Genomic DNA, 23,183 nt, shown 5'->3' on the forward strand with positions numbered 1-23,183 from the left:
TGAGCTACTGGTGCCCAGCTAGAACCAAGTTTTAACCCAGATAATGTGACTCTGAGTTTTCACCCCTTTTTTTTTTTTTTTTTGTTTTGGTCAACTAGGGATTGAACTCAGGGCTTCACACTCATTAAGCAGGTGCTCTACCACTTGAGCTATGCCTCCAGTCCAATTTGCTCTGGTTCTTTTGGAGATGGGGTCTTGAGAACTATTTGCCTAGGTTGGCCTCTAACCTCTGTTCTCCCGATCTCAACCTCTCATGTAGCTAGGATTGCACGTGTAAGCCATTGGCACCTGGCTGAGTCTTCACTCTTAATTGCTGTGCATTTTACCTACAATGGCAGCCCTGTTGCAGCTAGGATCACAGGCATGAGCAATCAGCACATCACATGATGAAAAGCAATTCATTTGAATAAGCCATCTACTTATTCATTTGACAAATATCTATGAACAGGTACAGATGCTGGGGATACACCAGTAACAAGATAACTATGGTTCCTGCCCTCACAGATCTTACAGGGTTCACTACGCATCTCAAGCTGGCCTGGAACTCATGATCTTCCTGCCTCAGCCTCCTGAGTGCTGGGATTATAGGCATGGGCTACCATGGCTGTTAGACATTATCATCTGAAAGACAGACCATTTGTAAAGAGAAAATTTAAATAAACAATGATATGCTAGCTGGCTGTGGTGGTACAGGTCTATAATCCCTGCTACTCAGGAGGCGGAATCAAGAGGATCATGATTCCAGACCACCCCAGGAAAAAAAGAGACTCCATCTCAAACCAACAAGCCAGGTGCAGTGGTTCATCCCAGCTAGGCGGGAGATATAGATAGGAGGACAGCAGTCTAAAGATGCCTGGGCAAAAACTCAAGACCCTTGTCAGAAAAGTAACTAAAGGAGAAAAGGGCTGGGGGCATGGCTCAAGTGGTAGAGCTTCTGCCTAGCAAGCATGAGGCCCTGAGTTCAAATCCCAGTATGGCCGGGTATTGGTGGCTCATGCCTGTAATCCTAGTTACTCAGAAGGCAGGAAACAGGAGGATGTGGTTTGAAACCAGGGTCAGGCAAATAGAGATGCTATCTTGAAAATACCCACTACATTTTTGTGGTGCCCTTTTTAGGGCTAGCAGAGTGGCTTGAGTGGTAGAGCTCCTGCCTAGCAAGCATGAAGCCCTGAGTTCAAATCCCAGTACAGAAAAAAAAAGTGTGAAATAAAAACAACAAAAAACTCAAGAATGTGTTTCATCAGTGGTATGAAGTGGCAATGTTAAATCTGATTGTGAGTAAGGAAGGGCTTCACAGAGGAGAAGCTAAGTCTAAAAGAATAAGTAAGCATCTCCAAATGGACAAGGTGTGTGTGTGTGTGTGTGTTTGCGTAGAGGAGAAAAGGAAGAGCCAGCCCAGCCTCACACTTGAGGGAGCACATGTATTTGGTATGCAAAGAACATGGCACTCAGGGGAAACATCAGGAGAGGAGGCTGAGACTGCATGTGGAGGACGAGGCAGCTCTGTAAGGAGTTTGGGTTTGACTCACAGACAACAAGAAGCCATTAAAGGATTTTGAGCAGGATCATGACATGAGCAGATGGCATTCCATTCCAACTTTGTTAAGAAGGGGCTTGAGGGTTATCTCACCAAGAGAACAGTGGTTGCTATGGTCCGAATGTGTCCCCAAGATTCATATGTTGACATTTAATTGCCAGGGTGAGGTCTTGCCCTCCCTCTTCCCAGGCACCATGAGGAGAGCAGCTCTGTGCCATCACGCCTCTCTGCCATGATGCGCTGTCTCACCACAGCCCAGAAACAGCACAGCCAAGTGACCACGGATTGAAGCCTTTCGACAGTAAGCCAAAATAAATATTCTTCTTTAAAAAATGCTTGGGGCTTCAGGAGGGGTTAAGTTACAAAGACAGAACCCTCACGAATGGAAGTGGTAACCTTAGAGAAGAGATTGGAGGTGGGCTGGGGGCATGGTTCATGTGACAGAGTGCCTGCCTAGAGGACGAAGCCAAGGTCAAACCTCAGTATTGCACAAACCAAACCAAACCAAAAACCCAAGAGACTGAGGGTCTGGAGGAGTAGCTCCGTAGCAGAGCATTTGCCTAGCGTGCGTGACACCCTGAGTTCCATCTCCAGCACCGGGGTGGGGGTGGGGGTCGGGTGGAGGGAACATCCCAGTCCCCTTGCCCTTCTTCCATGTGAACACACACCACCAAGCTGCCATCTTGGAAGCCGACAGTGAGCACCAAAGCTGCTGGTGTCTTCACCTTGGACTGTCTAGCTTCCAGAACTATGAGAAATAAATTGCCTCATCTGCAATATTTTTTTATAGCAGCCAGAATGTACTAAAACAGTAGCCAATTCATAGCCTATGGCTTTAGACTGCTGTTGCCCATACGTCTAGCTGTGTGACTTGGCCACAGCCTGTCTCCTGTCAGTCCCTTCATCAGTATGGTGGGGATAGTAATGGCGCCTAGAGTGTACCTCGAGAGTCATGTGCTTACATCAGCGTCTGACACAGTAAGAGTCCATCACATTTCTGATTTCATCATTTTAGTGAGAGAAAGGGAGGGCTCTAAGAAGGGTCCCGGATTTCTGACCTAGGTCACCGTATGGCTGTGCGTTGGGTGCAGGGTCCTGTCTGTGGAGGCTGCTGTCTGTAGAGCGCTAAGAACATTGTGACCCGATCCTAATGGACCACAATGAAGTCTCGATGTGCTTGTTTGCCCATGAAAATAAGGAGTAATGCTTCTGAATAGCTCCGGATTCTGTAGAGGAAGAGAAAGATATGGAATAAATAATCTCTCTGAACAATCTTATCTCATTAAACAGCCCTATCACCCTCCCAAGTTTATTAGGTTCAAAAGCTAGGAGACATCTTTTGTTATGGGTTTTTTTTTGCAGGACTGGGATTTGAACTCAGGGCTTCATACTTGCATAACAGGCACTCTGCTGCTTGAGCCACACTTCCAAGTCTTTAGGAGCCATCTTTGGTTGTTCTTTCTCTATCACCCTTCAAACCTAACCCATATGCTGCACCCACAAATCACTCAAATCTGAACAGTTTTCACCATCTCTGACACTACAATCTGGTTCAAGCCACTATCACCTTTTTTTTTTAATACAGTGCTGGGGATCAAATGCAAATCCTTACACATGCTGGGAAGGTGCTCCATCACTGAGCTACATCCCCAGCTGTACCATCTCTTCTTGCCTGCACTCCTATAATAACCTCCCTAATTGGTCTCTTCTCTTCCACTTATGCCCCTTCCAGTAAATTTCCAAGAGTGGCAGTGATCTTTTCAAAACGTGTATAAGACCTCACTGCTCATCTGTGATTAGAATAAGATTCAAACTCTTCATGGTCCTAACAGCCACGTGGACATTCTTTCTGTGCCTTGAACACATCAAGCTTGCTGGTGCTCAGGGACTTTGCACTGAGGCCTCCACTGCTACTGATGCTCTTTCTTTCCCTGGATCCTTCTTGACCTGACTCCTTCTCACCTAACTGGTCTCAGATGTCATGTCCTTCAAGAGGCCTTGTCTGATCGCCCACCTCATCCCTCCCTCCTCCAATCACTCTTTATCCTATTATCTGCTTTTATTTTCTTCCTACCACTTTATCTCTAGTTCCATCCTTTCTTTTTCTTTCTTCCCATTTCTCCCTTCCTTCCCTTTTCCTTCTCTCTCTGTATAGATGACTACATAAGGTTTACAAAGGGGACAGTGCTTTCTCTTGTTGCCTCTGTCTCCCGCATACCTTGAATAGGACTTGGCACACTGAAGCTCTCTATAAATATTTTCAAATTAATGATTGAATAACTGAATAAAGTAATCACTTCACAATAAAGTGTGTGTTATCACAGGAGCAGCATCCACCGAGCAGTGTTGGTGAGGGTTGCCTACTTTGTACTGGGAAAGACTTCCATCTTTCTGAGATTTAAGTTAAGTCCTGCCCTATAGCAAGAATGTGGGCTAGACTTTTTTTTAGGATCTTTCCAATTCAGGACCCTGGGAATCCATGCCCTATCTTGGGTCCTGAAATGTCTTCCTTTCCCTGGTTCTTAGTAATACATAGATTAAAGAGCTACTGTGGCAAAATGGTATTGAAGTGGAGACATGGCCACCATTTCTAACAGAGTAATTAATCAGTTTCATAAAAGGGACTGCCAATATTCTGCTCAGAATATTTATTTATTTGTTTATTTGTTTGTTTGGCAGTATTGGGGGTTGAACTCGTGGCCTTGCACTTGCTAGGCAGGTGCTCTGCCACTTGGTCCACACACCCCTTCAGTATTTATTTTCGAGACAGGGTTTCACTATGACTCAGACTGACTTCAAACTCTGGATCGTCTCCCCACTGCTGGAATTAGAGATTTGTGTCATGTCTGGCCTTTGCTGATTATTTTATAGCTCGATGTAACAGAGACTCCTTCCTATTTGTACCGTACCTACGACCTACCATCCACCTTCCATACCTCTTGGCTAATTCTTAGAGCAACTCTGCAGAGCAGGCAATTATCCTCCTCCTCATTGTGCCTGTAAGGAAACAGAGGCCCAGAAAAGATCCACGAGTTGCCCAAGGCCACCAAGCTTGTATGGGGGAGGCAAGATCCAAACCCAGGTCTGTTTGGCCCTGAGCTCTGGGCTGCTGTCTCAATAGTCTAGAGAGTCAAATCCTTAACTCAGGGGGTAGATGGCCCGATATCCATTTGCCTGGCTAATGCTAATTTTGGAAATCCACCCTGAGACAGAGTTCTAGAAAGGAGGGTGTAATTAGCCTGCCCAGCAGGTATGGTGAGTTTTATGTACTGCAGCTCAGAGTTGTTTGGCTTCCAGAGATTCAAGGGCAGGACTGTGGGGTCCCTGAAGAAACCTGTTTTTCAAAGCTGGTGAGTCCATGAAGCTGAGGTAGGGAGGCAATGTTTTCACAGTGAAAAGAACTAGTGAAAACAGTGAAAAGTGCTGGGGGACAGGACCAAGAAGTTTTGTAAGGGAACGAAGTGTGCTAGAGTCCCTGGGGCAGGGGACAGAGGGTGGGACAGAAAGGGAAGAGAAGTAAATACTCCATAGCAGAGACTTGGTAGAGAATTTTGTGAACCCTGCCGGTCTCCCGGAATACTCTTCAGTGCACCCCTGGCTGATGCACCCTTTCTTTCTTATTGGAGTTTTTGTTGAGAGAAGGGAACATTTAATTTGGAGTAAAAAGAGGCCCTCACAAGCAACTGCCGCTGAAATCCCACAAGTCCTTAAATGGCACCTCTTCTGAGGGGCCTTCCCTGACCTTCTCATCTAAATCAGATACTCCATCACCACCATTATCCTTTATTACTGTACCTGACTAATTCTCTCAGTAGCATTTCTCATGATTTGCAATTATATACTTATTAATTTTCATGTTCACTGTCTGGCTTTATCCCTAGGGCAGAGACCATCTTTACTTTATTTACCAGTGTGCATTAGGAACCTGGAACAGTATTCAAAAACTATTTGTTAGAGTGACTGAAGAAGTGAATGGTGTTATTGTGGCCGATCCTTCCGTTGGGTGGTCTTTGGGACATGTAAATAAATGATATTGTGCTCACTCTTCAACATTTGCATGTAGGTAAAATTAGGTTAGGGCTAACACAAAGGATAGGTCTCAAGAGGAAATAAGTACCACTCCCCAGGAGGGGTCAGGTCCTGCTCTTTTGCCTACGAAAGCAAGGGAATTCTGGATCTAAGTCAATTTAGCCCCAGCTCTCTCCTCCCCCACACTTGCCCCTAGTCCGTGCCCTATGGGGACAGAACACTGTGGGCAGGTGTTGGGGCTTGCCCCACTTTGCCAAGAACTCTAGCTGGCACCCATCAGTTATAAGTGAGCTTTTGGCCAGCAAGAAGGAAGTTATCTGAGTTGCAGCAAGAACAAAGTCTGCCTCCCACCCTCCCCACCCTGCAGATGTGAATTCTGTGTGAGGGAAGCCAACTAGCACTGGGCTAAAGAGGCCATTATTTGCTATCTACTAGTCAGGTGTTTGGGGGCACAGTTTTTCTCAACAGGTTGAAAAACAAGGCATGCATGATATTTTGTTTTTCCATTGGCCTTCCTGATAGCAGGGTTGTCCTGAGGCCTGGTCGACCTGGTTCTCTTCAGGGAGACCTTGAAATGTAGATAAGCACACAGTGGTGAAACAGTGGAAGCCCTCCCCTTCCCTTCACTTACCCACGCTTTGTTTATGAACTGTGAGGCCTCTGAAAACTGTCAACAGGGAAAAGTAAATGAAGCCAGGAGACTCCCACTTTGGTTCTGGCAGGACACATCCCAGTCCAAATTTGGCCTCTCTGTGGAATCGGTATGACTCTAGAGAGAGGGGAGACAAAGTGTGGCTTGTTCCCATAAACCAAAGACGTTTATGTCACCACCCTGCACATTTGGAGATGCTAGACATTTTCCCACTAGTGTGAGTGGTTTGGGTGGCCTTGGTCTGCTGTCACATTTCCCCATTTTTATCTTCTGGAAAGAAAATTAAAACAGCTTATTGTTCACATACTGGATTCCAGGCATGGTTCCAAAGTTGCCTCACTCCATTTGCAGTAAAACCACTTCAGGATGTTATTCTTTTATATACACAAGAAAATGGAGGTTCAGGAAAGTGGGATAAATTTACTAAGCCTTCTCAGTAAAGAGGCTGAGTGAGAATTTGAACCCAGGGTGTCTAAAACTGGCTTCTAAACCAGCATGTTCTTCCCATTGAGGGACCACCAGGGACAGGAAGCCTGAATTGTTTATCAGTATGAATCTAGTGCTAAAGGGTATTTAGCTTGTCTGCTTTTATTGGGGAGAAATGGGAGTTGGGGGAGGCATGAAAAACGTTTTTTTTCCTTTTTGCTGTAGTCCAATCTGATCACAGCCCTCCATCCTATCCAGACTATCAGGGATTCTGTAAGTAGGTCACCTTATTACTGTAGAGGCTGAGGAAAGGTTACCTTGTTAAAGACTAACCCCAACTTGGCCGAGAACAAGCCACCTACAGTAGCCGGGCAACCTGCATTATTGGATATGACTAAGCCACACTTTTTCAGTCCTGTCCAGGGACTATCTGCAAATAAAGTGAAAGTCAGTTTGCATACTTATCACCGCCCTAACCCAGGGCCAGCTCAGCAGGACAGTGGCCTATCTCTGAGACCAATTACTTAGTCTCTATCCAACTGCCCCTTCTAGGGAGAACCTGGCCCCAGCCGCCAAGCTGTGGGACAGCGCATGCGCTTTCCAGGCCCTTGGCGACCCAGCTCCAGGAAGGGCGCTGCTGCTTCCTTGCTGAGATGTATTATTAAACCGTAATCATACTGTGAGTGGAGTCAGCCAAAGCAGTGGCTATTAATAGGGAGGAGAAAGCTGACTTAGAAGGAAGCTGACTTAGGCTGGCCGGGAGAGCCTGGCCACCTTGGCCTACAATCCTTCACGAGAGGTCAGTGCACAAGAGAGACCTGAGCTCATTTCCATCCGGGGCCCCGAGTCAGCATTATCTGAATTTCTCAACTGTGGAAGTAGAAATCTGAAGCAGTTCTGATCAAAGGGCCATTTAGCTGTCTTCCCCTGGTCCTTGGGGAGTCTCTGAGCACAAACAGCTTCAGTAGCCATGACTCAGCAGAGCACCACCTCTTCTCTCCTTGTCATCAGTGGATGCGACTTGGAGAGGGGCACAGGGGCTACATTTCTGTGGCCTCCCTCAGCTGAGAGGCGAGTGCTGACCCAGTCCTTCGCTGACCAGAGCTCCTCATGGATGGAGACATCTGAGCAGGGAGATTCTATTTCTGGCTTTGGGACAAGACTTGGGATGTGGCTGTTACAGTGAGGTGGAAGTGGAGAGTGAGGGGCTGCAGGGACTGAACAGCACCGTACAGAGGGACATCGAACTGTGGGAGCAAGATGTTTTCAGTTATTTATGCAGATGTGATGCACTTCTTAGGGAAGTATGGCTAGCCATTTGGTAGACTCATCATCCTTTGGCAGATTCCCAAATCAGGCCCAGGGCATGCCACAGGAGACAGAGCTGCTCCTGGAGTCTGGATTCCTGATGTCCCTCCCTCAGTTCTGAACACCTGCTCTCTCTATGCTGCTTCCTACCATTCTCACCACTCCGTTCCGACAGGTCTTACTAAACACCCTTCTCCTCAGAGGGGAAAACTGAGATTTCAAAAAATTGGAGTGATTTGGTCACACTGCTAGCCTAGCGGGAGACAAACGTAGGACTAAAACCAAGTCTGTCTGATATCAGGGGGAAAGCCACGCTGCAATGAACTGCCTTTGTGCCCAAGGCACAACCCCATCTTTCACACTTCTACCCAGAGGCTGTGGTGCCTCACTTATTGCTACTCCATACTCACCCTGAGGGCAAGGTGTGTGTGTGTTGGGTGGGTGGACTTGAGGAGGTGTGGGAGTGAAATAGTGCAGTCTTCTCACCTTTCTTTTCCTTGGTTATATATGCCTAGGTATGTTCCCTCAAACCAGGAGATCCATATTGGTTCCTAAATATCTGAATAAGGAGGTTCCAGTGGAGATAGGATGTGGGAGTCATTGTCTCCTCCTCCTTAAAAATATTTATTAAGCACCCATCAGGCGCAATTCTGGGTGAACTGGGCCCCTCAGTTTATAGAGCAATTTAATGACACCATTGATCTGTTATTTTTCTCTGAAGCTTTCTACATATCCTTAGCATAATGCTATGTGATAAGAACTACATACATGTGTCTGTCCTTTAATTAAACAGATGTCATAACTGCATGCTTAGATGTGTCTATGGAATATCTTTTAACCTGGGTTTGATTCTTAGCATTGTATTCCATCAAGCATGACTTCATCCATTAATTGTCATATGGGTTACTTCCTTAACCTGAAAGAGATCCCAGGACCCCAGATACCAGCCCCCAAGCTCTGGCAATAAGTAAAGGAAGAGTTTCCACCCTCAGTTCTCAAATACTAAGGTGGGACAAGACCCACCATTATAGGACTATGGTCATCATTTTAAGTTCTATCATGGCCATAGAGGATCCTGAGAGAAATGGAAAGCAATTTCAAGGCCCTCGGTTGGAAAGCTAATGTTTTGGGGTTTTATATACTCTTTGGCTCAATTCCTATTTTTTTTTTCCTTTCTTTTTTGTTTTGCAAGGCAAACAGCCTAGCAGCCATGACAATCAAAGGACAGTGGTAGCACCTGGGTTCAGCCAGCTGCCTCCTCTGGCTATAGTCAAAGATCATTAATTTCAACTGTACCTTAAACTAGGTCATCTGCAGGTCTGTGCTGGGGCCTGACCTGGATGTCAGGGGAAAGCATTTCCAGCCTGGCTCTTGGTATGCTGTCCTGGGGTGGGGTGCCCAGGGGGTAGGTTTTACCTTCCTGTGGGATTGCCTCCCCTCTTCCAGAGAGATGACCATTTTCAGATCTGTGGGTGGGAGGAAAATCTTCTCTTCCAAAAATAATCTCTGCAGTGGGGTTTGAAGCTGGACCAAGCTGCTAGTGCTATTTTTACTCAGCTTGCAGTTCAGGGTGTAAATAGCAACTCTGGCTGTTTTTTCCCACAGCTGACAACAGAGTCAACCTCTTTGAGGCAGCGGCATTCTGACATTTTGCACAAATGAAACAGAATCAAGTTTGCTCTTGGCCTAGGTGATGATTCTCAGACTATTGGGTCAGTAGACAAGCAGGAGAGGTATCTTGGCCTCTTCTGTAAACACCAGGCCCCATGATAGCTGCTGGGCTAGGCTAATTTAAAGAAACACATGCAGAATCACGAGGGAAAAGGCAGGTCCATAAATCCCTGCCTGTGCACCTGAGCAGCTCTCACCTCCAGCTGGCTGTCATCCTCAACCCCCTCTTCCATTATGAAGACTTTCTCTCCAAGGTTGCAGCCCTGGGACGATTTCTTGACCCAAACCTACTGGATCAGGAGTGAAGAAAGAACAGACATTTACTCAGATTGTAGACTCTCTCTACAAATAAAAAGCTCTTACTTCTCTAGTGACTAGAGGCCCACAGCTTTCAGTATTGGAAAGTCGTTTAGAGGTCATTGTGAGAGGACTGGCTCCATGCACTGAGTGAACAAAAGCTGTAAGAAGCTAACCAAAGCCTTGGTTTATGTCTGTCATCAGAGTGGCCCCTCAGTGGTGCCATGCATGAGTGAGATAAGCCAGCAAAGACTGATATGTGCCCATCACAGTTTGAACCCTCTATTGCTTCTCTTTTAGGGAATGATCAAGTGTTAGTTGCTTTTCTAGATTTGCTTGCCCAAATCTGTCCTTGGGGTCTGTGGCTTGAAATAAGAAAAGCGTTACGAATCAGTAGGAAAGATGCTCTTCATTATGAATTATACAGCAGTTTCTTCTGGAACTGCCTATACCCTTTCTCTAGGTACACATCAATCACCTCAGCCTTTTGGTGAAGATCAAAGGTAGGTACACATCAATCAATCCAAGTACTTAGAATATACACTGTGTACTCAGAACGGAGCATTTAGGCACACGTTTTAAGGTTCAGGTTCTTCCAGTAGATGGTTTTGTGGAAGATAAGAAAAGATTAGGGGACAAATAGGAGCTGAGTAATCTCCAAATCAGCTTTTTTTGGGGAAGTGGTTTCTGTGCAGTGTCTTTGGAATTGATTCTGGACAGCTGTTAATTGCAAAACTCGCTGCCAATTATTGATAGCTAAAGTGGCATCAGAGAGCTTCTGATGGTAAAAATAGGGGCAGGTAATAGATGAGAAAATGGCTTTCCATCTGAGAAGAGAGGATGGGGACACATTGTCTCAGGTAAGCTTGGGTTTTCTCCCAGGACGTAGTGATTTCCAGCAAAGAGTCCTCAGGGAGCTGTGCAGGACTGAAACAAAGTGTGATCTTAGCAGCTGGAACAGAACACCAGGGCATCCTGGGGTCCATCACATTAGAGAGCCCAAACTGTAGTTTTCTGTAAAATTGCTTGAATTTTAACTATCCTTTCGTTAATCTGAGGGGTTAATATTTTCCAGTTCAGCAAGTAATTAAATTAGTTCATGCACCAAACTTCAAAACTACAAGCAATGTTTTTTTGTGTGTTGTTTTTGGCGGAAGCCTCTTGAAGCCTGGATGGTAAATGTTTACCTTAAAAAACCAAACAAAACTCCCAAGAAAACAGAGGCAGGAAAAAGTGCCCTGATGAGTGAAACCAAAAGCATGTGGGAGGCAGACATATTGCTGGACTGACCATTTGTTTTGAACAATGCTCGCAGCCCCAGCCTTGACATTGAGGAAATTAGGAACATGGTAGCAGACTTCCTATGTCTAGTATTTCCCTGGAGTTCCTGGAATCCAACTTGAAGTGTCATTTCCCCTTGTGCCATCAGGAGTTAAACTTTGGTTCTGTTCTCTCCGTGACTAATATGCACTGTGCAGCTCTGAGATCATCGGGGAAGAAACTGACAGCCAGCGTGGGAAGTGTGTGAGATTTCAGTGCTCTTGAAATGCCTTTGGTGAGCACAGTGGGCAAGCACAGGGCTGATTGCTACCCGGTGCCCCTGGTTGTATAATGTTGTCGTGAATCCTTGCTTCTTCCTTTGAATTCTGCATGATTTTAAATGAAAATCTCGAATTCCTTTGTGAGCTTGATGTTGTCATGGCATGTGAACTATCCTATGGAGACGGATATGATGGATTCAAATTCTACCACTTTGAAAAAGAGCCCATTTTGATTAAAAACAAAGCAGGATAATTGGACTGGATGGACTCGTACTGGAAATGTGTTAGGAGGACCCAATCTTAACACTCCTGGGGTTTTCTTTCTTCTGAAAGGAGTCACAGCACTCCTGGCTTCTCACCACCTCCTCACTCCTCCCTGAGGTAGAGGCGGGGCTTAACAGGACTGGTGAGTTTGGAAGGAGAAACTGGGCATCATAGCATCCTCTCTTCTTCTCTTCTTGGGTGTAAGCTTTGCCCCTGCAGGGAGGAAAGCAGAGGCCCATTGTGGCCTAACACTGTGTGGCCAAGTCACTGATCCTGAGGTTGAGTACTGGGAAGGTCATTTGTCTTGACAATGTAAGCCACATTCTCTAATATCAGCTTTATCTATAAGAAAGGTTATTTTGGGTTCTCATTTAGCTTACTGCTATCTTCTAGTTCCATTTCAAAACTTGTAGAGAAGGGAGGAGGCTGCTATTTTCAGGCCTCCTCAAAGACACAATATATATACTGGGAGACTTCCTGGTAGTTAGAAAAAAGTCTTGTGTTGGGGTGAGATCTGGCTTTTTATTACTTCCCTAGAGAATGCCAGGTTCCACAGTTGTTAAATGAGCAGAGGAGAGTTTTTAGAAGGTTTTCTTTTCAGCTGAAATGCATCCATTCAAAAGTTACTTATTGAGCCCTGTTGTGGTGGGACATGCTTGTAATCCCAGCACTTGGGAGGCTCAGGCAGGAGAATCTTGAGTTCCAGGTCAGTTTGGGCTACATAGCAAGTTCTAGGCCAGGCTAGGCTACCTAGTGAGTTGAGGATAGCCTGGGATGTCTCAAAAAACAACAACAAAAAAGAGGACTGGTGGAGTGGCTCAAGTGGCCTGCCTAACAAGTGGGAAGCCCTGAGTTTAAACCCCAGTCACACCTCCCAAAAAAAGTTACTTATTGATGCCAGGGATACAATGGTGATGGAAACAGTCCCTGTTGTCATACAGTGACTAGCTAGAGTGTATCAATTAGAATGTTTAATGTTTCAAGTGAAATAAAACAATTTCAAGCATCCTCAAGCATCATGGGCTCACTGGAGCTCCAGGCATGATTTGATCAGAACTCAAACAACATGGATCCATTTCTTGGCTCTGTGTCCTCTGGTTTGGACTCATTCTTTAGCTACCACTTGATACAACTACTCCTTTCTCCTGGCAGCTTCAAGCTTCCCACTCTGGCTGCAGCAGCTGTAAGACATACCACTCACCAGGTGGAGAGGAGTCCAGATGCCAGCAATCCTGTCAAACTTCTGAGGTCTCCTCTGATTAGGTCATCTGAGGTCCTGAGCTCATTGTGACAGAATATACTGATTGGCTTACATGCTTGGGACCCACCCATGCAGATGGGAAATTGGGCCTTTTCCACATGGCTCTGAAATTTGGGAACCTATTAGGAAGGGAGAAAATGGATACGTCCAGTATGATAGAAGAAAAAGACAATAAATAAAATTATCATTCTGCTCTGAGGGACTGATAAATTGGCCTGCAGAAAATGGAGACATGCCATCACAATCTGGTGAGTCAAATATAGGCCTGGGAATCCAGACATTTCCATTCCACATTCTGTGCAGGCCCTAAACAAAACAGAACCGTTCAGTCATTATAGGGCTTATTACACTTTGCTTCTTGATCTGGCCCATTGGGTTGGATTCTCCTGTTCTGTGATCCCTTTTCTCTTCTGGAAAGGAAGATAATATGTGTCTGAGAGCTGTGCTAAAAGGATAACTGAGAAATCTCCACAAAGCAAAAAGTACCAGTGACTTGTTATTTCTTCAGATTTAAGGACATTCAGTGGGTGGGTTAGAGGCTAAATATTAACCACACTGGGTTAGCTCAGTGGCCTATGAGCTATGAGCCATGAAGATATGCTGGTCTTCAGTGTTCTAAGTTCAAAAGATCTGTGAAACAAGATAAAACCAAGTGAATTGAGATTGGACAGAAGTGCAGTCAGACGTGCAGGGTAGGGAACATTCACAGCGTTCTCTATGAACACTACTAAAGCAACTCCGAGATGCCAGCAGAGTGTGAGCTATCCTTTTTCTTCATTCAATAAGCATTTTTAGGTATCTTCTACATAAGAAACTACAGTACAGGGCTGAGGAGGCCGCTTGGTGGTAGAGCACTTGCCCAGTATGCACGAGGTTCTAAATTTGATCCTCAGCTCCCCTCTCCCCACCGCCCAAAAAAAACCCTACAGTAGGAACACACAATTAGTAACTACTTACATCCTTTTTTATTTTCATTTTTTTAATTTTTCAGTCCTGGGATTGAAGCCAGGCCCTCATATTTGCCAGGCAAGTTCTGTACTACTTGATCATCCCAGCAGAAAATCCTTTTCAGAATAAGGAAGAAATCTCCTTTATGAATAGGTAAATTATTACAAGATACCATATGCAAGCTGAACATGGTGGCATGTGCCTTTAATCCCAGAAGTTAGGAGACTGAGGCAGGAAAATCACGAATTTGAGGCCAGCCTGGGCTACATAGTGAGATCCTATCTTAAAAAAACAAATAACAAAAGAATCCCATCCCTATGCAAAGCTAAAATGAACTAAAGATCTACTATTATGCTAGAGACAAAAAAGGCAAAAGTAGTTTCATTTTGTGGAGGAAGCTGGAGAATTGTGCCATGCTTAGGGCTGAGTGAACTGACCTTTCATTAATCTGTAAACAAACACAGAGGGCTGGTCTGGGGGTGTGGCTTGAATGGTAGAGCCTAAGCATGAGGCCCTGAGTTCAAACCCCAGTACTGCAAAAAAAAAAAAAAAAAAAATTATACTCACACATGTACATATATATGGCTATATGGCTAAGTCAGGAGATTGCAATGAGTTATGCAGTCTTTTTTGGTCTCAAAATAAATGTGACTTGGTCTTGTGGACATGCCACAGCAGCAGGATGTTTATTCCTTTCCTACTGCTCTTATTCTGACTTGTATCACAGTTAATTATTTATTCGTTCAATCATTTGGTCATTCACTCATTGAACATTGATAGAGACTTGATATATGTCAATTACAGTGTCACAGCTAGGTGCAAAAGTGAGTGAGACATGGTTTCTATGTTCTAGGAGCTCAGTCCAAGCAGGTAGGAGGCACATAAAAAGTAATCTGAATGTGAAAGAGATAGTCTAACAGAAGCATGCTCTGAGTGTTTGGAGGTGAAGTCTTCAACAAAGGAGGTGACATTTGAGTGACTCTGGAGGACAACAGGAGTTTCCTGGACTAAATTTCCAAAGTAACTGGAAATCCCCTGAAAGAAGAGCCAGCATGGAAATACTTTGGTATGCAGGGATCTCAGGGTATGAGGGAGGATGTCAGAAGGAGGCTGAAAACATAAGTGGGGCCAAAGGTAAGTCACATGACACTTCATCAATCTTGCCATGGACTTTAGACTTTACAGATAAAGGGGTTTGTTGAGGAATTTTAAGGAGTGACAATTTTAGGTTTGGGCTGTCGAAAGACACTTTGGCAACATCTGAAGGGAGAGATGTAGTGGGGAGGGACTGGAGGCAAGAAAAATCAACAGGAAAGCCATTTCAGTAACCTAGATGAGAAATAATAAGGTCTTGATGATTGAAAAAGAGGGAGCAGAATGAGTTCCAGAAAAGATTGAGAGACTGAACCAATAAGAGCTGATAACTGATGGAATGGGAGGTGATGTGGGAAAGGAGAGTTAAGCCAAGGAAATGAGGGTTCCATCTCCCCAGTAGGTAACAGAAGAAAAGGAAAGATGATGTCATGCCAGGTTTAAGATGTCTGCAGGACATTCAATAGACAGGTCCCATGGGCATTTAGAAAGATCTGTTTAGAGTTGAGAGAGATGGAGTTTACAGATTGACCTTGAGATAGAAGAGAAGAAGGCACTAGTACGGATCTTAACAAGCTCTAACATCATGGACTAGTCAAGGAAGAAGAGCCAGCAAAGAAAGTAAAAAGAGGACTTCAGAGAAGAACTGAGAGAAGCAGGAGAGAAGAGGAACTCAAGGAGACAAGAGAAGGAGGCAGCCATAGTAGGTCAGAGGATCTGCCTTCTGGTAGAGCATTTGTGACAGCTCCCCACTAAAGAGTAAAACCTTTGCCAGGAGGGTCCCCTAACACATTACTTTGTATAGAGTAAGCAGTATCTCTGCAACCGTGTGTAGATACATATACAGATGTAGCAATTTGGAGACTCAATAACTGTTTTCTTGTTGTCTGTTTTGTTTTTTGGCATTATTGGGGTTTGAATTTGGCCTCATGCTTCCTAGGCAGGTGCCCTACCACTTGAGCCATGCCCCCAACCCTGACTGTTAGTAACTGCCCAGAGATCTTAAATCTGGAGACGCTGTGATTTCAAAGCATTATTTTAGGTTATATTAGCAACAAGAAGAATAGAACTAGTGTACAATATTCAAAGAGATTCTCTAACTTCCTCCCCCAAATTCCATCAAAAAATTGCTTTGACCACTTTGTGTATTCCTTTGCATTTAGTCTTCAGGAGAAGATACATGGTTAATGCTATAAAATGAGGAAGCTGTGGAAGTGGAGTTTCTCAGAATAGAAAAGTTCAGTTGCAGAAGCTGAAACACAGAAATTGGTGTCAATGTGTTTGACATTTAGAAAAGTCATTCTGAGGGCAACTGCATGGTGTTTTAGGAATTAAGCAGTGTCTTCAAATGGCATGCAATGTTACAGTTCTTTCACATTTGCTCATTCTTTCAACATTGCTTGAATACCTCAAATGATGTAGACTCTGTGCTAGGGACAAAAGGTACTTTCCCTATCTGTCAAGTTGCTCCCAGTCCAGTGGGGGACATAAACAAGGAAATCCAATGAAAAGATACTGAGGTAAGCACAGTGTGCAACTGGAGACAGAGGACATCCCAGTGTAGAGGCAGGAGATGAGGGTGATGGTATGATTAGAGAAATCTTTCCAGAAAAGGCTATGCCTACCAGCCGATACAAGGCAAGGAAGAACAAAATTCAATGTGGCAAGCACAGAGTACAAGGAGGGTGGGCATCAGGGCCTCATCAGGTACCTGTGGATTCTATTAAGAGTCTGAACTTCAGCCTGAAAGCAATAGGGAGCCACTGAGAGATTCTTTTGGAGGACTTCAAAGGAAGTCCTTTGCTTTTTTTGATGAATTCTAATTTTTTCCCATCCCCTTCCTTCCTCCCTCCCTCACCTTCCTCCCTCCTTCCTTTCCTTCCTTTCCTCCCTCCTTTCTGCTTGATTTTGGAAATTGTGACTGATCTGGCCTATACCCAGAGAGCATAAGAGCAAGGGATTTATTTATGGTTATCCATGCTTTGGGATGGGGGAAAAGATAAGAACTGTAGATCCCTGAAACCTGACTTTTGGTGGCAATAAGAAGCACAGTGAGAGGATCCCTAAAACTTTTCTTCTTAGAAATTCCTATCACCCAGAGACTCTCCTTCCATCCAACTCTGGAGAGATTTCATTTTGCTTTAAAGAGGAGCTGTTACCTCCAAGGTGTGAACAGGGATCTTAATTGCAGTGAGAGAGGTCTATACTCTTGCTACTTAAAGTGGAGACCCTGGGTCATCAAAATCATCAATACCTGGTGACAAGTTAGACAAACAGAAATCCCAAGCCCTACCCCAAACCGACTGAATCAGAATCTGTGTTTGTAAAAAGACGCACCTGAGTGATTCCCATGGCATGTTCAAGTTTGAAAAGCTTCGATCTACAAGATAGGAAAACCACCTAGTTAGTAGACCTTATGTCACTGTGTTGCAATCTGTGTTGTTTTGCATGACTGATTGATGCATAATCAGTTTGTCAGCCTCTATGATTACAAATTTGTGTCCAAAAGCAAATTCAATCAGGATCAAACCATTTTTATTCTACTAAACATTTCAGAGAAATCTTCTTGGAGTCCAGATGTCATGATCTATTTAAATCAAGGGCTTGCTCTCTGACTGATAGGTGAAAGATTCCTTTTTTCCTACTGTGAAAAAAATATATATAACATAAATTTATCATTTGTCTTAACCATTTGTTTGTTTTTTGTTATTGTTGTTTGGTGATATGGGGTTTAAACTCAGGGCCTTGAGCTTGCCAGGCAAGCACTCTACCATTTGAGCCATGCCCCAGCCCTATCTTAACCTTTTTCTTTTTTCTTTTTTTTTTTTTTCCCCCCGGTACTAGGGTTTGAACTCTGGGCTCACTCTATCATGTGAGCCATTCCACCAGCCCTTTTTGTGTGGGTGTTTTCGAGATAGGGTCTCATGAATTGTTTGCCCGGGGCTGGCTTTGAACTGTGATCCTCTGATCTCTGCCTCCTGAATAGCTAGGATTACAGGCTTGAGCCACCAGCACCCGGCTATCTCAACCATTTTTAAGTGTACAGTTCAAAAACATTAAGTACATTGACATTGTTGTGCAATCACCACCACCATCCATTTCCAGAAATTGTACACATTAAACAACAACTTCCCCTCAGCCCCTTACCCCAGCCCCTTGTAACCACCATTCTCCTTTTGGTATTTATGAACATGACTCCTCTAGGTGCTTCTCACAAGTGGACTCATACAACAGTTTTCCTTTTATGACTGGTTTATTTCACTTATCATAATGCCGTCAAGGTTCATCCCATGTTATAGTAGTTTCCTTCCATTCATTTTACTCATGTTGTAGAATTTCCTTTCTTTCTAAGATTGAATAATATTTCACTGTATGTATCTAGCACATCCTGTTTACCATTCACCCATGGATGGACAATTGGTTTGCTTCTACCTTTTAGCTATTGTGAATAATACTGCTACAAACATAGGTGTAGAAAGATTCATTCTTGGAGTTGGAGATGTAGCTCAGTGGTAGAGTGCTTGCTTAGCATGTTCAAGGCCCTTGGTTCAATCCCAGTGCCACCTAGAAAACCAAACATTGGCTGTACACAAAAATTCATTCATTCTTCTTCTTTCTTTCCTCCTCTTTTTTTGAGACAGGGATTCATTACATTGCCCAGGCTGGTCTTGAACTCATAGGCCAAAGTGATCCTCCTATCTCAGCTTCTTAAGTAGCTGGGACTACCAGTGTGTACCACCACACCCAACTTAAGTTTCCTTTTTCTTTTTCTTTTTTGGGTAGGACTGGGGTTTGAACTCAGGGCTTCACATTTGCAAAGTAGGCACTCTACTGCTTGAGCCTCACCTTCAGCCCATTTTGCTGTGATTATTTTGGAGATGGGGTTTTGTGAACTGTTTGCATGTGCTGGCCTCAAACCGTGAGCCTCCTGATTTCAACTTCCCAAGTAGCTGGGATTACAGGTGTGAGCCACCAGTGCCTGGCAAGATTCATTCTTATAACCAGCACTTGTGCCAGGCATACAAGTCCCCTCTCCCAGCTTTTTCACATTATTTCATAGAGTCATGCCAAGTAAACATAAAATTCACAGCTAACTGATATTCACCATGGATTTTATTTTTTTAAATATATCAAGTTTCTAGTTGACTCTCCATTAAGAGAATTTGCTGTTGTTGGGAGCAAAATGTTTGTTTCATTTAGTGTCTGTGTCTGGGAGTAGTGGCTTTCTGAATATAAACTCAGAGCCAGGGCCAAGACATTAATTTGTGAAGTTTGAGTATTGATTTGGTGATACCATTCTCTTCCCCTGATGCTATTCCTATCAACCCAAATTATCTGTGTGAATATAGGAACCATTTTTTTTCTGGTGTAGTGGGCAGCTGGTGACAAGCGGCTTGCTGATAGGCTCTGACAGAGATGAACAGTTGGCTGCTCCTGGGCAAGCCAGGCCTTCCTTCCCTGCCAGAGTGTTGCTGGGCAGAGCATCTATGGTTCTGATGTCGAGGGGCAGACACCCACCTGGGCAGACTCAGGGCTCCAACCTGACTTCAATGACGCACAACAGGGCTCAAAGGGAAGAGCACCTGAGCTTATGGGTGAGCTGTTCTAAAGAATTATATAATGGCAACATCTGCTGGATGAAGATAGCTCTCTTCTGGAGCCTTGGGTTGCTTCTGGAAGCATCCTCTTGCATGCATTCCCTCAGACAGCCAGTGGGGGCGCTCTGACACTCTCCAGTTCATTCCCACTATTTCACCTCTGGGACAACTCTGAGTTGTCAGATACATGTGTGAAGGTGAGAAGGTTACCATCACACGAGCTCATTTGGCAGGCAAACACTAAAACTCTGGACTTCACTTTGTATGGAATCACTTTTGCTTTGCCAAGTAAATCTAGACCTACAGACAGGGGAATAAGAACAAGTTCCCATTCTCATGTTAACTCCTGGCGCTCAAGGATGATTGACTTTAGAAACTGAAAACATATTTGGGCTAATCGTTTGTGAGATCTGATTAAGAGCTTTACAGAGAAGATTTGCACTATCCTTAAGAAAGGTTCTAGCAATTTAGAAGGATGCCCCGTTGTACAAGAAGTCATAAAACAAGAACAAAAAACACAGCCAAATGCACAAGAAAGGAAGGGGTGAGGACCAGCCTGTATGAATCCAAAGAAAAAACATTTGCATACTGGTGAGCACATTTGAAGAATTCCTGTGAGAACCACTGACTAACCAAAAGACATAACATGTGATGAGGTTATATGGCTGTGCAGCCACATGTGTAGCTGGAAGAATCTAATAAAAACCTGGGAACATACATAAAATAATAATATATTTGTAGACCATTGCATGGAATTTACAATTTGCCTCCTCCCAGATTTATTTTGACTCCTCCTAGGTTTGTCCTGTTCTGTCCATTTGAAATGCCCTTCCCTGTACTCTCCACCTCCATTAACACATGCTTATCACCTTATTCTATAGCCAAATAAAATCTCACCACCTCCGGAAAGGCTGCCCAGACTGACCCCTCTTAACTGTAATCATTCTTTTGTATACTTTCCAAATGTCTGTGTCCTATATGTCTTAGGGCAGCCCATCCGGGATTAATGATTTCTTCCATCTTTCTCTCTCTCTCTCTCTCTCTCTCTCTCTCTGTCTCTCTCTCTCTCCCTCTCTTCTTCCCTCCTTTTCCCCCTTCCCTCCCTCCGTCTCTCCCCTTGAGGTATTCTACCATTCTTCATCTTTAGCCCAATGGCATATTTCTTTTCTTTTGGAGGTACTGGGGACTGAACTCAGGGCCTCATGTTTGCTAGGCAAGTGCTCTACTTCTTGAACCACACCTCCCGTCCTTTTTGGTTTTTGGCCTATTATTTCAGATAGGGCTGGTAGGCTCTTCCTACTTCTACCTCCTGAGTAGCTAGGATTATAGGCATTTGCCACCGTGCCCAACTCAGTGACATCTATGTATCTTTTCTTTTTCTTTCTTTTTCTCTCTCTCTTTCTTTTTCCTTCCTTCCTTCCTTCCTTCTTTTCTTTCTTTCTTTTTTGCAGTACCAAGGCTTGAACTCAGGGCCTATACTTTGAGCCACTCTACCAGCTCTTTTTGAGTTAAGTATTTTTGAGATAGGGTCTTGTGAACTATTTGTCTGGGGTGTCTTCGAACCTCAGTCCTCCTGATCTCTGCCTCCTGAGTAGCTAGGATTACAGGTGTGAGCCACTGGTGCCAGAAGCAATGACACATTTCTCAATGATCACTTTCATGCCATTTTTCATGATTGGTTTGTGTCTATAAGCTCCAGAGGTAGGGACTATTTTGGAGGAGGAGTTGTGGTGTTTCTTGTTGCTGTTGGCTTTTTCTTTTGGTTATCTTAAAACTTCTTCTCAACTTCACTATGCATGTGGGGTTTGCTAAAATGCAGCTGTTGATTCAGTAGGAATGAAACTCTGCATTTCTACCAGTTCCCAGGTACTGCTGCTGGCTGAAAGACCACACTTTGAATAGCAAGCACAGTGTGGTGCTTCACCATTAACCGTGCTAGGAAAATCCCCCTTCTGAAGCCTGAGCCCTCCAAGTGAATGCTACCTTATCATAAGGCTTTTTCCCTTTGATCACAGGACCATCCCCTAATTTAATCAAAGCCCGGGGACAAGATTTTGCTATGGAGCAGTTGTTTGAGTCTGTGTTTAAATTCTAGGAATACACTTGGTTTTCCTAATGTGATTTGAGAGGATCAGGGAGTTATTTTGGGTGTGCATGGCACAGCCCTATAATGCTAGGCCACTCCTGATAAGGGCCACAATTATACCAGTCCGTTTCCTAAAGAGGCACACACTCTAGCCTGCACAGAGTGCCAAGAGCCATAACTCCCCCTTCTGGACTACAGGCTCTCATTTTTCTCCCAGGTGGGTTACAGAGCTGGAGGCAGAACTAAAGCTTCTTTTTATTTACCTGTGTTCCATAAAGTCCTCCTGCTCTACCACAGGCAAAGAGCTCTTTCTTAGTTTCACATTTGAAACTAGAAAAAGAAAATTAGTCTTCATCTATACTAAACAGACTTTACTAAATGCTTTTGAACTGGAGAATAAATGAGAAGAATAAGCTGGCGCTGGTGAAATCTCAGACATCTGACTGAGCTCCAAACATGGCACCTATAAGAGGACAGGTCAAGTCTCTCAGGGCCTTGGCTTACTTGTCTATAAAATTGAGGTGTTGTGCTGGAAGGTTCTATCAGCTCTACAAGTCTGTGACACTACTCATCTACCAGGGGAAGGGTACAGAGACAGAGATTCCACAGCTGGCTAGTGGATGGCACGATGTGACTGAGAGCTTCTTGGCCGACTCTTACCCTTTCCTTGGTCTCAGCCCAAATGTCTGCCCTGATACAGCACTAGGTTGTCTCTTCCTAGAAAATTCGGTGCTTCACAACCACCTGCCTCTTCTAGAAAGATCTGAAAAGACATGCCCTGTGCTGCCATCTAATGGTGCCTGTTCTTGCCAGTCCACTATTCCTCACTGGATGCTGCAGGGTCTTCAGGCCCTTTCCACCCAATCCACCAGCCAGGAGAGAGTAAAGAGAGTGTGCCTCCAGGTACCCTCTCATTAACAGAACCAGAGGTGATGACAAAGAACTGCAGGGTCTTTTTAGATTTTGTAATTTCCTCCTTATTGTTATTTCCTGTCTGTTTCCCTATAACGATTAATGGTAAAACCCTAAAAACAGAAAGGACCAAGGTGTTTGTTTTGAAGGACAGCAAGGAAACAGGGAACTAGGGGGACAGCACCCCTGTGGGTTTAAGGAAAACAACTCCAAGGGATGAAGTAGGTGGAAGGAAAGAAGGCTGGGTCTTCAGGCTTCTTTGACAAAGGAAAGAGGGGGTGGGGGAATTAAGCTGCTTTCTAGCTGGAATGAAGGTCATTGTCATTCTTTCCTGTTTTGACTTTAGAGGTGCACTGTGTTTTTAAACCAGGAAAATGAACCACATATATGGTCATCAGGGCCTGCTGTAGTTCAGGAGCCTTAGAACCAAGTGACACTCCTTTAGATAAAGGATCCTAAGTACTAATGTCTGTGGAAGGGCCAAGCGGATAGGTAACTGGGTGGGGTAGCCTGGGGTGGGGTTGGGAGTTTGGGATAGTGGTAAACTGGAGAACACTCACT

At 44.4% G+C, this 23,183-nt stretch overlaps 2 long non-coding RNA genes across 3 annotated transcripts in view; one reads left to right on the plus strand and one right to left on the minus strand.

Annotated features, from left to right (window-relative positions):
* Nucleotides 1-2,457: 2,457 nt before the first annotated feature.
* Nucleotides 2,458-13,045, minus strand: LOC141413766 (uncharacterized). 2 transcript variants are annotated; one of them, XR_012438643.1, is made up of 4 exons: nt 12,927-13,045; nt 9,821-9,910; nt 6,198-6,335; nt 2,458-2,763 (listed from the first exon to the last, which is right to left on the minus strand). It is a non-coding gene; the product is annotated as an uncharacterized lncRNA (long non-coding RNA). The 2 variants fall into 2 exon arrangements; XR_012438644.1 differs by having other exon boundaries at nt 9,821-9,913; nt 12,927-12,998.
* Nucleotides 11,082-23,183, plus strand: part of LOC141413767 (uncharacterized) — a 45,829-nt gene continuing 33,727 nt past the window's right edge. Inside the window, exons 1-2 of the long non-coding RNA XR_012438645.1 lie at nt 11,082-11,867; nt 12,878-15,068. This is a non-coding gene — a long non-coding RNA (uncharacterized lncRNA). The remainder of the gene's footprint in view (nt 11,868-12,877; nt 15,069-23,183) is intronic.

This window comes from Castor canadensis, chromosome 11, assembly GCF_047511655.1.
Source record: "Castor canadensis chromosome 11, mCasCan1.hap1v2, whole genome shotgun sequence".
Taxonomy (NCBI): Eukaryota; Metazoa; Chordata; class Mammalia; order Rodentia; family Castoridae; genus Castor; species Castor canadensis.